The sequence below is a fragment of the Parambassis ranga genome, chromosome 15, assembly GCF_900634625.1.
Source record: "Parambassis ranga chromosome 15, fParRan2.1, whole genome shotgun sequence".
NCBI classification, from domain to species: domain Eukaryota; kingdom Metazoa; phylum Chordata; class Actinopteri; family Ambassidae; genus Parambassis; species Parambassis ranga.
In genome coordinates, this window is record NC_041035.1 from 10,376,755 (window position 1) to 10,390,457 (window position 13,703).

Consider the following 13,703-nt stretch of genomic DNA (forward strand, 5'->3'; position numbering starts at 1 on the left):
GACTTTTACCACAAAGCCCTCAGGCCCCACAGTCAGTGAGCCCAGAGATTGCAGTGCCGCTTTCACTTTGGGAGCTCGGGATCTGAGAGTGAGAGTGCAGGGGCGAAGCCTCGGTGCCTTGGAATGAGAAGTAAAACAAACAGACGTTTTAGCAGAGGATACAGCTGGCTGCTTCTATGTCTTACTAACCCCTGATGTGTATTCAGCATTAGCAGCAAGACAACACAGGATCTGAGCCACACATTGTGTTGAATCCTCTCAGGTCAACCACAGCTAAAGGTGTATTTTAAATATGGGGATAGGAATCCAAGACATTCAAAGGGTATATGTGTGAGTGATTTGCAATTCACACACATGCAGTTCAAGCCTGCTACAAATCATACTTGCTAATGATCTATGGGAGTAGTGTAAAGTGTGTTCACAAGGATGTTGGGAGGTAAGCTGGCGAGCCAGGTAGTCTACCAAATCAAAACAAATGTTTCAGGAGAGACAACCATGCAAGTCAGAAACACCTTTTCAGGTGGCAGATGAAGATGTCTAACGTTTTTTGACAGGAAGGATTTTAGGTGTACCAGCATGAAACCGCTTCAGAAAAAATTCCTGCCCTTTTCCCGGACTGATATTGTTCATGAAACACACTTCCTTTCTGGATAACAATACAAAGCACATTCACATAAAGGTGGACACGCTACAAACACACAGGTGTCTCCACCTAACAGTAGGAGGAGGCTCAATCAACTCAGAACACCTATGTGGGTTCTGACCCTCATATAACAATTAAATATTTTTTTGTCCCATACATACAAAAGTCAGATGTAGACGTGTTATGCTACAGATCAAATCTACTGGATATTCTGAAGTGAGAAATAAAGCCAACACACAAGTGTAGTTCCTAAAGTTGCCACTTAAAGCTGACTCCAAAAACCATCCATTTCTAGTGTCCCCAGGTATGGCAGCATAGGTTTTAAAGACTTTCTTTAAAAAAAAACAACATTAATCGCTTGGAGTTATGCATAGTTAAACTGTGAGCTTCCTGTTAATGTGGCTGACTCCATATGGTGTTTACTCAGTGTAATCCTTATTTGCAGTCATTTTGTCAGTTTGTATGTGTTTTCTGAATATGCAGTTCATTTGCCTGGAAGTCTCTGAACCAATCACTTGAGCGGAGTCATCAGCAGCTGTCCCCACCTCCACAGGAAGTTTAAAGAGACGCACCAAGCAGTACAGGCCAAGGGCATGCCAGTGTAAGCACTGGATTATAATTCAGGTCACTACATCTTTAAATTTTTATATTTGTCGAATGAAAAATATAACCCTAGGTATTTGCCTGGCATAACAATTTAATGGCATCTGTATATTATTTAAGTACTCACTTGAGTTGCGTATGCCCATTAATCAAGAAACCCATTTAAATTATTAAATTTAAAGTGATATTATTTAATACAGCAATTAGACATAAAACAGGAAAATCATTTTAGAAAAATATATTTGGAGCAACTGGATTTTTTTTCAATGTTTCATGTAGTTTTATCATCTGTATTACTCTATTGCAGCAGTGAAAAGAAAATGATGGTTTCAGATAGAAGAGAGACAGATACTTGTGTTTCATTGCACATGCCGATTCTCTGCTATCATGGGATCAAAGTATCCACATATTCAGGTCAATTTCATGATGGATTCATCAGAGCCAAGTCGGCATGTTTGATTGAACGTCCTGAAGCTTCTTGATCACTGCATGGCCCCTAAAACCTAATTCAATGCTCCTACATAAAGTGAACATATCACAGTGTTTCTCTCATCAATCAACTCCCAGTTTACTGCAGGGTGGATGATATTATCAGTGCATCTGAAGCATCAACATGAAAGCCTTTTTTTTCTCATCCCTGATGGCCATTGAATTTTTTTTTGTCTTCTGCACGAACAATATATTTCAAAAGGCCCTGTGAGGTGGAATGCTATTTTGGTCTTAGCACAGGATGGCTGCAGGTGAAGCCCAGACTCAGTGAGCGTCGATCGGCATACTGAGTGACAGAACACCAATAAAGCAAGAGGAGACAGGGTTGGATGAAAAGAAAATTAATGAGAGGTTTAAAATTAAATTAAAAACATGGGAGAAGAAAAAAAGGCAAGCAGCCAAAAATAACAATGACACAAACAAATCCAATAAGTTATCTTGATTGTGAGCCTGTTATTGCTACAAGAGAGTGACGGCAACATCACAAAGAAAACTGAGGAGTCAAAAGAATGGAAAAAACAATCAGGAACGAATCCGTCAGTTTAACATTATGCACTGCTGAGGAAGCACGGAGTGTTTTTTTTTTTCCCAGAGAGGCGGCCATCAAGTAGTGGTGCGTTCTAAAAACACAGCATGATGCATTACTTTATTTAAGGCTTCTCAAATATAAATGCATAATAAGGACACCATGATTGATTATTTTTTATGTGCCATTTAGCAGCTGACTCAGAGCTAATTAGGAATGATTAATTAAGCAAGTGGTCAGTGTGCTGATTCAAGAAGATTTAGGAATTAGCAATTGGTTCATTAGCATAGTTTCTAACGTTTTTTTCTTGATTATCTTATTGATACGAGACCTTAATTATTCACTTCGTTCACATATGCAACTCAACTTTTTATTTTAAATGTAATTTTATGGTCCAGTCTCCCCACAGGTTTGGGTCTTAGCATAAAAAGCACTGATAATCAGTGTGTTTGCATGCACACTGGACATAAGCATGCTAATAGACGACATACTGTATCATCAGGTATCAATAACGCTATTGTCATTGGCTTCACAAATGATAAATCATTCATGTGTGGGACTGTTTTAGGCTGGCAAACGTCCACAGGAGAGGTTAGATGAGCACAGAGGTTATAATGTTTCACCAGACGTTTGCAACAAGGAAGGCAACAACATTTAAATGACTGGTGTTTGGCGTGTGCTCTGGGAGATATAACATGTTATTCAATAGCCATGTAAACATAGCAAATGTTTGCTGAAGCATTTAAAGCCAGAAGGAGTCAACAAAGACCAAAGGAGTCAAAACTAGTCTAATTATTGGATTTCCTCTGTAGTGCGCCTCCATTTCTGCTGGATGTGTAAATGGAAAAGATGCATCATATTTACAAACTGATAACATGTCAATACTGCGGCTTGTTTTGCTGCTCCAAGAGACCAGAAAATAATCTGATGCTGCGAAAAGATAAACTGCAGCTTACATAAATATGAAAATCTGGCTCAAGCTGGATGTAAAAACATGATATTAATATGTCCAACAGTGCAGTAGACAGTTATTAAAAAAAAAAAAAAAGCTGTTCATGTATGTCGTTTCAACATCTACCCTCATACAAGACTGGAGTCATAACACTGTTTGAGAAAGGGCATTTACCTTGATCAGACTGTCGGTCTATTACTATGCTAGACACAAACACACAAACACACTCAGTCATTCCTACAGGCAACTCTACAGTTGCCAATTAACCTGGCTGGCATGTCTGAGTGTGAAAGAAATCACAATCTGGAGGAAACAAAAGCCAATATTTTTTTGTAAAGTGGCATTTGAGAGTCTGTGCACTAGTATGCTAGTATACTAGTATAGTATTTTTTCACCTTTCAGGAGACATCCTGAGCCATTTCACTCACCTGATCCCCACCTGCCTGCACACCTGCCTCTGATTCGACCGCACAGAAAATACTGCTGACAAACTTTACAACAATACTACACTGTCAACTTGGCAAAGTTACTGCATTCTGCCAAACTGTCATTCTGCAGTGTAGGCTATTTGGACAAGAATGATATATTCCTCTAGTAATCCATGTATATAGAACAGCTAGGAGTTCACATGCCTATATTTTATGCTATGGTAATTTCAACACACTTATGCACATCAGCCTGAGCACATTATTTACCATGCCATCAGTTACAGCAGTCCAGCTTCTGGTCCTTCCTCCACTCTGGTTGTTAATTATTCCTTCCAGTCTTTGACTACATGATGCAGGACTTTCCTCAAAACCAAACTGTGTTCTGTTTGGTAGTCTTGCTTTTCAGGTCAACAGCTGTATCACTGATCTTTAGAAATATCATGATGGCAGGTGGAGTTGGGTTAAAATGCCATGTTGTGCTGAAAAGTATCCCCTAATTAGATCCTTCTGCCTGCAGTTTCTAGACTTTTGTTTCACAGCACAGCATCGGAAAAAAACATCTTTAAAGAAAAACATGATTCTCTCAGAGGAAATATTGATGCTCTGCTGTATAAGAGGGCATGGGGTATATTGATTAAGGCTGCCCTTCACTGGTTTTGTATAAAACTGCCATGTGTTTTTGAACTCCTTGTACAATTATGCAAATCTTTCCATCTTTACTCTCCACATCAGTCCAGCCGTGTTCACATTTGAGTAAAGTAAATATAATTATTTTTTAATTCACAGGGACAATTATGACATTCCTGAGGTGACCATAATGAAATTAGCTGTTTGAGTAGTGACTTCACGCAGTGTAGTGTACATTCTGTTTCTGTCTCGTTAAAAAAAGCTAATGAATCGACCGCTGCACTGAACTAGAGGACTCATGCCTATCTTCCCCAGGTGTCAGCCTCATATTTAAAATCCAAATCAGTTTTTGCCCTTCACGCCACAACAGAATCTCTAAAATCTGACAGCACCATCCATTGGTCAACAGCATCAGTGTCATTATTGCTGTCACTGAACCCTCACCGCTGTGTCAGTCTGTGCACAGTCATCGTTGCTGCGCTTCAACAACTGAGCAGCCTGGCAGGCCTGAAATTAGATGCAGAATCTCAGCATGGGGCCGGCCCGGTGATCCCCAGAGGCACGTGGTCCCCTAGCTGAGCTGAAGCCCTGATGGAGAGGGTAATTAAAAGAGATGAGAGCATTAATAGTGCATGAGACTGTGTGTGTGTGTAAGAAGGGATGAAAGGATGGCAGGAGGGTGTTACCTTGTTCAGGGGCTCGTATGTATCACATTTGTTCTGCTTGTCAAACTACAACTAGCTGCAAGATATGCTATACAAAATGTTCAGGTTGCCAGTACATTTTAAAGTTGTAAACCATACACGTCACTCCACACAGCATACACCGATGTTCATTTTCCACTTGCCTTCCAATGCCACCGCTTCCATGGCTACCAGAAATAACCAATTACACAGAAACACTTAAACAGATGATAAATAACAAGAGGAGACCGCGACAATAAAAATGCATGTGTAAATACATGCATAACAATGTCATGGTGTGTGTGTGTACAGGCAACAAGATGGCAGACAACAGGCAGGCAGATGCAATAAACAAATACGGATTGAAGATTACATCAGGGGTTGCAAGCAGGTAGGTGTGGGAACAGGCAAGAAACAACAGCATGAGCAACACCACAATATGACAGGAAGAAGTGAAGCACAGCTGGCTGAGAAAACTGAGTGAGCAGGTGGGGATCAGGGGTTACTTCAAGGCAGGTGGATGTGGGGTTAGAGTACTAAACAAGAACAGTATCAGCAAAAGGCGTATGAATAATGAAATGATCATTTCTAAGGTCACTTTGCTTGGTATTACTGCATATTTAGCATTTTGTGTGTATACTGTTTTAATTTTCACTGACACTATCACGGCAGTAGAACAGCCGTTTGCAATTAAAATGCACTTATGTTATGAAACGTGTGTTTTTAAGACAAACCCTGACATTTACCTAACCCCGTTATTTAATGCCTAATCCCAAATGCAAGTGAAAATGAAGCTTAACTACAAATGAGGCTGTGTTTATAGCAACGGAGTTGGCGGGATGCGAACTTCATGAATGTTATATAACCTCTAACCTTCCTAGTGTTATTTCTTTACATGGACTTTTGTTACTTAATCATTTCACGTTCAAGTGATGTCGGCCAATCGATAATGGATGTTCTGAAAATGGCTGGCTGAAAATGATGTGAAAAAAACACAAGTACACTAGCTAAAAATGACTTAATGCAGGCAAAATAGTCAAAAATAACACACAGAGGGCTTAAGATGAGCAGATACTGCACCCAGAATTTCATCAAAAGTTGTGTTATTCCATACATCACGGCATGGTTTCTGGTGGGAGACTGAAGACATGTGGGTGACTAATGGAGAACTGGAATCGGGGACAGAAGCAGAAGAAACAGGTTGGCGCTGTGGCTTCATGTTTACCTGTAGCACAGCACAGGCTGAGCTGATGATTATACATTTTACAGGGGAACCAGTTTATCAGGGCACATAATGCAGTTCAGCATCCATTAGGCTTCATTTAAAATATAGCAGCACAATTTGTTGTATAGGAACTAAATATCTAGAAGACAGGTATATAATGTACGTGTGGGCAGCAGTGAGGGCCAGCAGACAGTTCTTTTGTCCTGTATGTTACATGGATTCTTCTTTCAGCAGCCTATGGCGATACTTTCTTGTGTGCTGTCAGAATGTGAGGCGCAATATGAGAAAAGAGATTGGAAGCATAGCACACAGTGGAATTCTGAGAATGAATAAGAATGGAAACAGGACACAGAAAAGAGTGGACTGAAGAGACTTAAGGTTGAAAAATTGATATGTATTCTTCCTCCAGTGCATAATTTTGTTCTTCAGGACACTTTTTTTCCCCCCAGGTTCAGGTGTAGCTCTGCCTGGACAAGTGAGAATAATCAGAACAGAGATGCAAAAACTCCCGGTGAACTTTGCAAAGTCTACCGGGCTGAGTCAATAGAAGCAGAGGAGCTTAGAGAGAGCAAGCAGGGGAGGCACACATTGTTGTTCCGGATTTACCATGCAAATGTTTTTAGTCACGCATGGATTAAGAACAACAAAGCCACTTTAACACCCAGAGACCTCACTTTATAATGCTTTCATGCCTGGCACACTCACCTGGCTCTTAAAAGGTACACAAAGTGGGCGTCAGGAATGATTAGGTGGCCTTGCCTTGATCAATAATGTAAACAGGCTGATCGTAGAAGAGGAAGTGTAACATTACAGTGGGAGACATCCTACAGGTTGACATCCATTGGGTGAAAAGAATAAAGGAGTTGTAGGCCATTCACATTGGCAGAAGCATATATGAAGCTGCAAAAGTTACCCAAATAAAACTCAGGAGTTTATCTGGTTGGTTGTAACACAGACAGCAGTGAAGCTAAAACAAATGTGCTTCAGCCCTCTTAGTTCAGGCATTTATCAGCCGTTCTGTTCCCGCTGCTGCACATTAGAAAAACAATGCAATATGTTTTCTGAGCGTGGACACTTTCATCTGTCAAGCATTTTGAGTTGACCGGGCCATCTGTGTTTAATATGATCATTTATCAGCTCACGGTGGCACAGAGGCCAACAAGCATAAAGGTCACTGCTAAACTATTGGATTGGAAAGAAAAAGCTACACAGCAGCATGTGGTGCCGGTGGTCCAACCATTTCAACAGCTGGGAGATGGATTGCCTTTCTGTTTTATATCGACAGTCATAGTAGCCAATGGCAGAATGGCAACGACTCTGGTGATCCACTGACTCTCCTCAAATCACGTACTTCCATAGTGGGTGTTATGAGTGCAGAGGAATGTTCACACTGAGAAGTTTGGCTAATCTAGCAAGCTAACAAGTGAAGCAACAGCTAGCATTTAGCTCTGTGGGTTAGCCAGGTAAATGATGCTAACGTTGCTATCAACAGTGTTATGTAATAGTGTTATATAGGTAGATAGGTACTCACATGCATGTTGAAGAGAAGGACACTGAGAAAGTCCAGCATGGCTCAGGTATACTTGAGGGCCAAGAAGAAGATGGCAGCTATTTAAACACTGAGAGTGATTGGTGGATTGGGAACAGGTGTGGTGGCTGTGAAAGTCAGGTGGCTGGAGAGTGAGGACACCTAGTGGTTGGAGGTCATCACCTGCCACCACACCTGTTCCCAATCCACCAATCACTCTCGGTGGCCACACAAGGATTGTTAAAAAAAAAACAGCATGTCAGCAATGGTCCGTGTGGAAGACAGTGAGGAAGTATGTATTTTAAAGTTGGATATGGTTTCCGTAGGTCTTTATACTCAACATCTCCTAGCACGTTTGTCTCATAGCACGTTTGTATTTCCCACAGTGACAGCCTTCGCCTCACCCATCCACAACAGCTCTTCCATTTTTGGTGTAGTGTGAACATTATTTCAATTATCTCTCCCTGCAGCAGAGGATGACGGCGTGCCGAAAGCACGGCACGACACAAATTTCTGATGCTGCTCAGTATATTGTTGAACATATTTAACTTTCCTCCCACTTCCTTCAGACAGTAAGTTCCTTCATTTTCTAGAAGGTCTTTCAACATCTCCTAGAAGGAGAAAGTGAGAAACTGTTGAATTTATCTGACAGGTATACCAATAATATAATGAGACCAAGACAGTGACGGGTTGTTGTTTTTTTCCATTAAATAAAAGAGACTTGACTCAAACACTGCATGTTGTCTCAGTTGCATCATGGTCTATTAAAACTGCTGCTGCCGGAGAAGGAACCTAGCACCTCAGTCTCATGATCTGCTACACGTCGTATTCTTATGACAGACTTCTTCCTGTTTGATTACTGACTCTTTGTGCAAACAATGAGTCTAAATAGAAAATTGTGTGTATATTGTTTTGTTTAAGGATCAAGGACAGACTTGATTTCTTTTGCTATTTCCTGCTTAAAATGTTCCAGGTCATTCTCTTCAGATTGAAGATACACACATGTGCATAAAACAACTGCTGTGTTATTAAAAGAACTGAGCAAAATCCTGGTTTTGTCTCTTGATGACAGGAAGTTACATTAAAATGTGTAGCATGGTTGACAGTGATATTTACAAATTCGCAAAATAACCATGAAAGTCTCTCTCTCTCTCTCTCTCTCTCTCTCTCTCTCTCTCTCTCTCTCTCTCCAGCAAATTGAGAATTTGAAATGTTCCTCATAATCATAAAGTTACCTGCAAATACAGATGGTGTTAGTGCTGAACTGAGTGGGATAACATGCCCTGAGGGCGTTTCATCTCCTCACTCTGCTCAGGCTCTGCTGTACATGCTATATTTTTCTCATACAGGCTACTATATGTTGTCACTGTATGTGCTGATTTAAAAATAACTGTACCTTCTCGTGGGTGCCTCCTTTAAACACCTATTTGGATTATACACATAAATAAAAGTTGTTGGCAGTATTTGAAATGGAACAGCTGTGGTCCGAAACACACACTGTAGAAATTGGAATTCGTTTTTTTTTTTATTTGTCATGCAGCAAGAAGTTGTAATCAGCAAGGTTAGAAGCAAAAGACGACACCGGGGAGGTATCAGCTTTAAAAGTTTGCTTCGCTCTAAACTGTTAACACTCTCACAGGGAATTAACTGCTTGTGTGCAAGTGCCACCAGCTTAAATTCAAAGTAGGGTACTGAAAGAGGAGGGGGGAGGAAAAAAGTTTTTCAGAGTAAAAGCTATTAGCAGGTTGGTTCAGTTTAGTGTGTTAAGAAAATCCTAAGCAGTGAATCAATTCAGGCGAAATGTAAAATGCATTCCACTCAGCGACTGAGGAGGCAAAACACTCCCATATCGATGCTTTCCTTTTGTTAAAAGCATAACCACAAACTTTTCCTCACCCTCAGGGGCTATTCTACTGCTTTTTTTAACCAGCTCTGAAAAAGTTTCCTTACTTTGTTGTTCTTCTAGCTTTGTAGCAGACGACATGCATCTCAGGCGTATCACCACCTGACCGACAACAGGGGATACAGCTACCTATATTTTGACAATTTTACATAAACTTGTTAGCACTGTGGAAACATGTTACTCTGTCTGCCACAGTGTGTCAAGCACTAGTCCTTAGCAGCTAAAACTGTTTGTTTTGTACCAACAATTTTATCACCGTTGACTCCTTTCTTTGGATTGGAAGCAGTAATGGCAATACCTCGAATGTCACTTCGAGCTGTGACTAATGGGAGATGCTATCATCCAACAATGGTTTGCCAGGAGGACAGTGGACTGTGGTGCATAGGCAGGGTTCAAATAAATTATTAGCAAAACAGCTGACAAAATGTAAGCGTTAAATAATTGTGGAAAAACCTCTTCAGACACCTCAGCTTGAACGCCTCAGGTTTGTTAACGCCACCTCTCATTTCCTTTACACATTTTTCATTGAAATGATTCAGCAAGTTCTCTGTGCAGTCTGTAGTGCAAAGTGCTACAACATCCCAGGAGTGCAGCATTCATTAAAAATTAGCTAACTTCAAAAAAAAATTAATCTGTAACCTACATTTCACCCATGTCCCTGTCATGTAGCAGCTCGCAGCTTACTGCTGTGTGTTCCTGAGCTGTTGTAAAACAGTCCTCTGTGTGAACATAACCTAACAATGTTCCAGGTTTGAAGGATGGTGTGAGGTTCTGCTTTATTACCTCCTCCTATGTAGCCCGGGCTCTCCAGGGCTCTGAAGTCAAACCCTGCAAAGTGCAGTTTAGCCACCTTTTGCAGTGATGCTGAATGTTTAACTCAAAGAGGATCGTGGCATGTTCTCTGCAGCGTGTTCTCCCTTTGGCGATACACCACGGCCTCAAAAGGCACCCTGCCACAAGAAAAGGGTTTATATTAATATCTTCCAAATTACTCTCAGATTCAATTATGGAAGATAACACAAAGTCGTTCAGGTCTGTTTTACTTTCTGCACACAAGAAAACTGCAAGATCTGCCAAGTGGAGCAGCACTGGGAGATATTACCACTGCTAATGTATAATACAACTAAACTCTGCCATCAAGTGCCGCTTCAGTATCGAAAGCCCTTTTCGCCTTGTCATCACTCAGAGCTGCATTGAAAGTTTTGCCTAGCTGAGCGCCAGCCTCCAGGGAAGTATCACAGGGACCATTAGACCAGAAAAAAGGAGGTCTTCAAATTCCGTTTAGAGGCTTGTTCTGCTGATGTTCTGGTTTGCTTTTCTTTTCTTCTCTTTCTTTTTATTTTGATGCCACAGGGGTCTCTGTTAGTTGGGCTGGCGTGCCCTTAAATGCTTCACACTGGCAGATAATCACTTAGATCTCCAGCAGCAAACCCAGCCAGTGAAAGTGAGAACGAAATATATATCTGAGAGAAAGAGGAATGAACGTGACAGGCTGGAGGGGGAGAAATAGACCCAAAGCAACATAAAGGAAGTAATGGTGTGAAAGATGAGTAGATATTTCTATAAGCAGGCCACTGCAACTTGTTTTTTTCTAAACCTAGCCATGCATTTGAAGGCCTTACGAATGAAAACTAAACAGACCTGCAGCCGAAAACAAAAATAAAAGGAACAAAGAAGGGACAGAAACCCCAGCACCTTGAATAAAAAAAGACATGAGCGAAAGAGTGAACATGTAATTAGCCTGACTGACTCCATTTCTGCAGTTTCTGTTTTGTTATTTTTGAGTAGATGTCCTTTTTGATCTTAAGGTGGCAGGACTGTATTTCCATGTATTGGTGCTGAAAATGAGCAACAAATCAGTGTCCCTGAGCTCATGCAACGCAATCAACACACTCCTTTCACAGCCTCAGGCTCAGGCCTGCTGTGTAAAAACAAAACACAAATAATAATAAAATAACCTGCCTGCTGATTCGTGAATGTGTATTTTGTGTTTACTGGTAAATGTAATAAAATAAAAAGTGTGTTTTGAGCTGTTGCAAGAATGTCCACTTGAGATAAGCCAAAGAAGTTTAAAACCTCAATTCTCCTTCACAAACATACAAACAGATGGAAAGCACACAGAGACAGAAAGCCCTGCTGACCCCCCACACAGCACTCATCAGGCTCCACCCTGCTGCCACAGAGAGAAGAGCTGCCTGAACCTGGAGGTGGAGGATAGTGAGAGGCAGAGGCGGTGTGGGGTAGCCTGGTAATACTACCACTCTGCTCTGCTCCTCATCTGGCTCGCCTGTGGACAAAGCCCATCCTTTAGAGTGCAGGTCACGCACACCCAGGAATACAGATGGGCTGGTGAGTCTTTCTGCCCTGCCACTCAATGATTTAAGGGGTGAGATTAAACAAGAGGAGCTACCTGCACGTGTATGAAACAAGGGGGATGTGTGTGTGTGTGTGTGCATGTGTGTGTGCTGGTTTGTTAATGTGAATGCATTTGTGTGCTAACACACCTGGTGCACGTGTACCTATATTATTCTGTCTTTGTTCACAGCTTCTATTCTAAGGTGTTTGCATGGCTCTGTGTATTTTTCCATATGCCTGACTGACTGCATGTGTACCTACGGTACATATGTGTGTGTGTGAGTAAGTAAACAAGACACCTGTGAAAGCATCCATTTAGGCTGCAGAGCACACTGTGCTGTGGCAGCAGAATGGAGCAGCACCGGTGGAAAAACGGCTTGAATAAATCCTTTGTAGTAAAAGCAAAGTAAGCCCTGTACACAAATCAGTAAGCACCGACTCGGCTTGGTGGTCAAGTGCAAAGTTCTTCTTTTAGTTGACAGTGCTGCTCTGAGTTCTCCTGCAGTTTCAGGTTAATACGCACAGTTCAGCTTCAATGCTTAGCCTCTGACTTAATCTGCCCTGGCGCACAAATGGGAAAGCAGGAGATGGAGGGAGGAAGAGATGGATCATGGTTTTAACAGCAGAGGAGGAAGGTACCCAAACACATTTACCCAAACATGGCTCTTCAGCTACTTCTATTCACATGTTTCTGCTTGAAATGACAGTAAGCTTATTTGTTTGAGATCACCTTGAAGTGTAAAATATAAAGTTTGCCAGCTACAATATTAATAATCTTCTCGTCAGCATGTTTGAAATGTGCCTCCGTCTCATTATACTGACTGTTTGATGTATGGTCCCATGTCTTGAATGATCACAAGTATTCTAAACTTAATGTGGATTGCATCAAGTTTGTATCAATTTATTTACAGCTGGGAAGTTTTTATGAACACCAAAATCTTTGTTGGCTAAACCTACTTAGCATAATGTGCTAACAGTGCAAACAGTCAGCAGCAGCTGGCAGCTGTAGCAGTCTAAGCAGCAGTTTCTTCATCCACACACTGATTGCCAACAATTTACACTAAATATAAACAATTACTCCACAACACTGTAAATAATGCAGTTTACTTCTTACTGACGTAGGATTGTTGCCTTTTTATGTGGTGCTATTGATACTGAATACTTCCTGATGATGACCAGCTAAGCCAAATGTTGATTTTTTTTTGTTGATAAACTGCCAGGTTGATCTACTTTTGTACTTTTGAGTGTTTTACATCTTGAGGGCTTCTATTTATCTTCTGATAGAGGTAGTCAGGATTTCGTCAAAATGCTGCGATACAAATGTAACAGACCTGCAAGCAAAATAAATTGCAGGTTTATATATATCTTCACCCACATCTGTCATAAAAAGGACTCAGAGCTGCACTGATCCAAAAGATAAGAGTCTGCTCATTCCCATCTGTTGGTACGCATGTTTCTTTATGCAGCAGCTTGATTTAGGTAAATAAGGGTGCTAAAGGTCAGCAAGGCAGTTATTGAACCTCCTTGTCAATGTTTTACTGGTTTCCCAGTCAAAGTGTGAGGTGTGTGTGTGTGTGTGTGGCTGCATCGGCGAGTCGAACACGTTTATCTCTCCAAAGACAGGCAGTTCTTACAGCTGGAGGGGGAATCAGTGAGCTACACCACTGATGAGACAACATGTGTGTGATTGCTGAAAACAAGTGTGGGTGTGTGCCGTGCACTTCCCCTTCAGCTGTTCAGA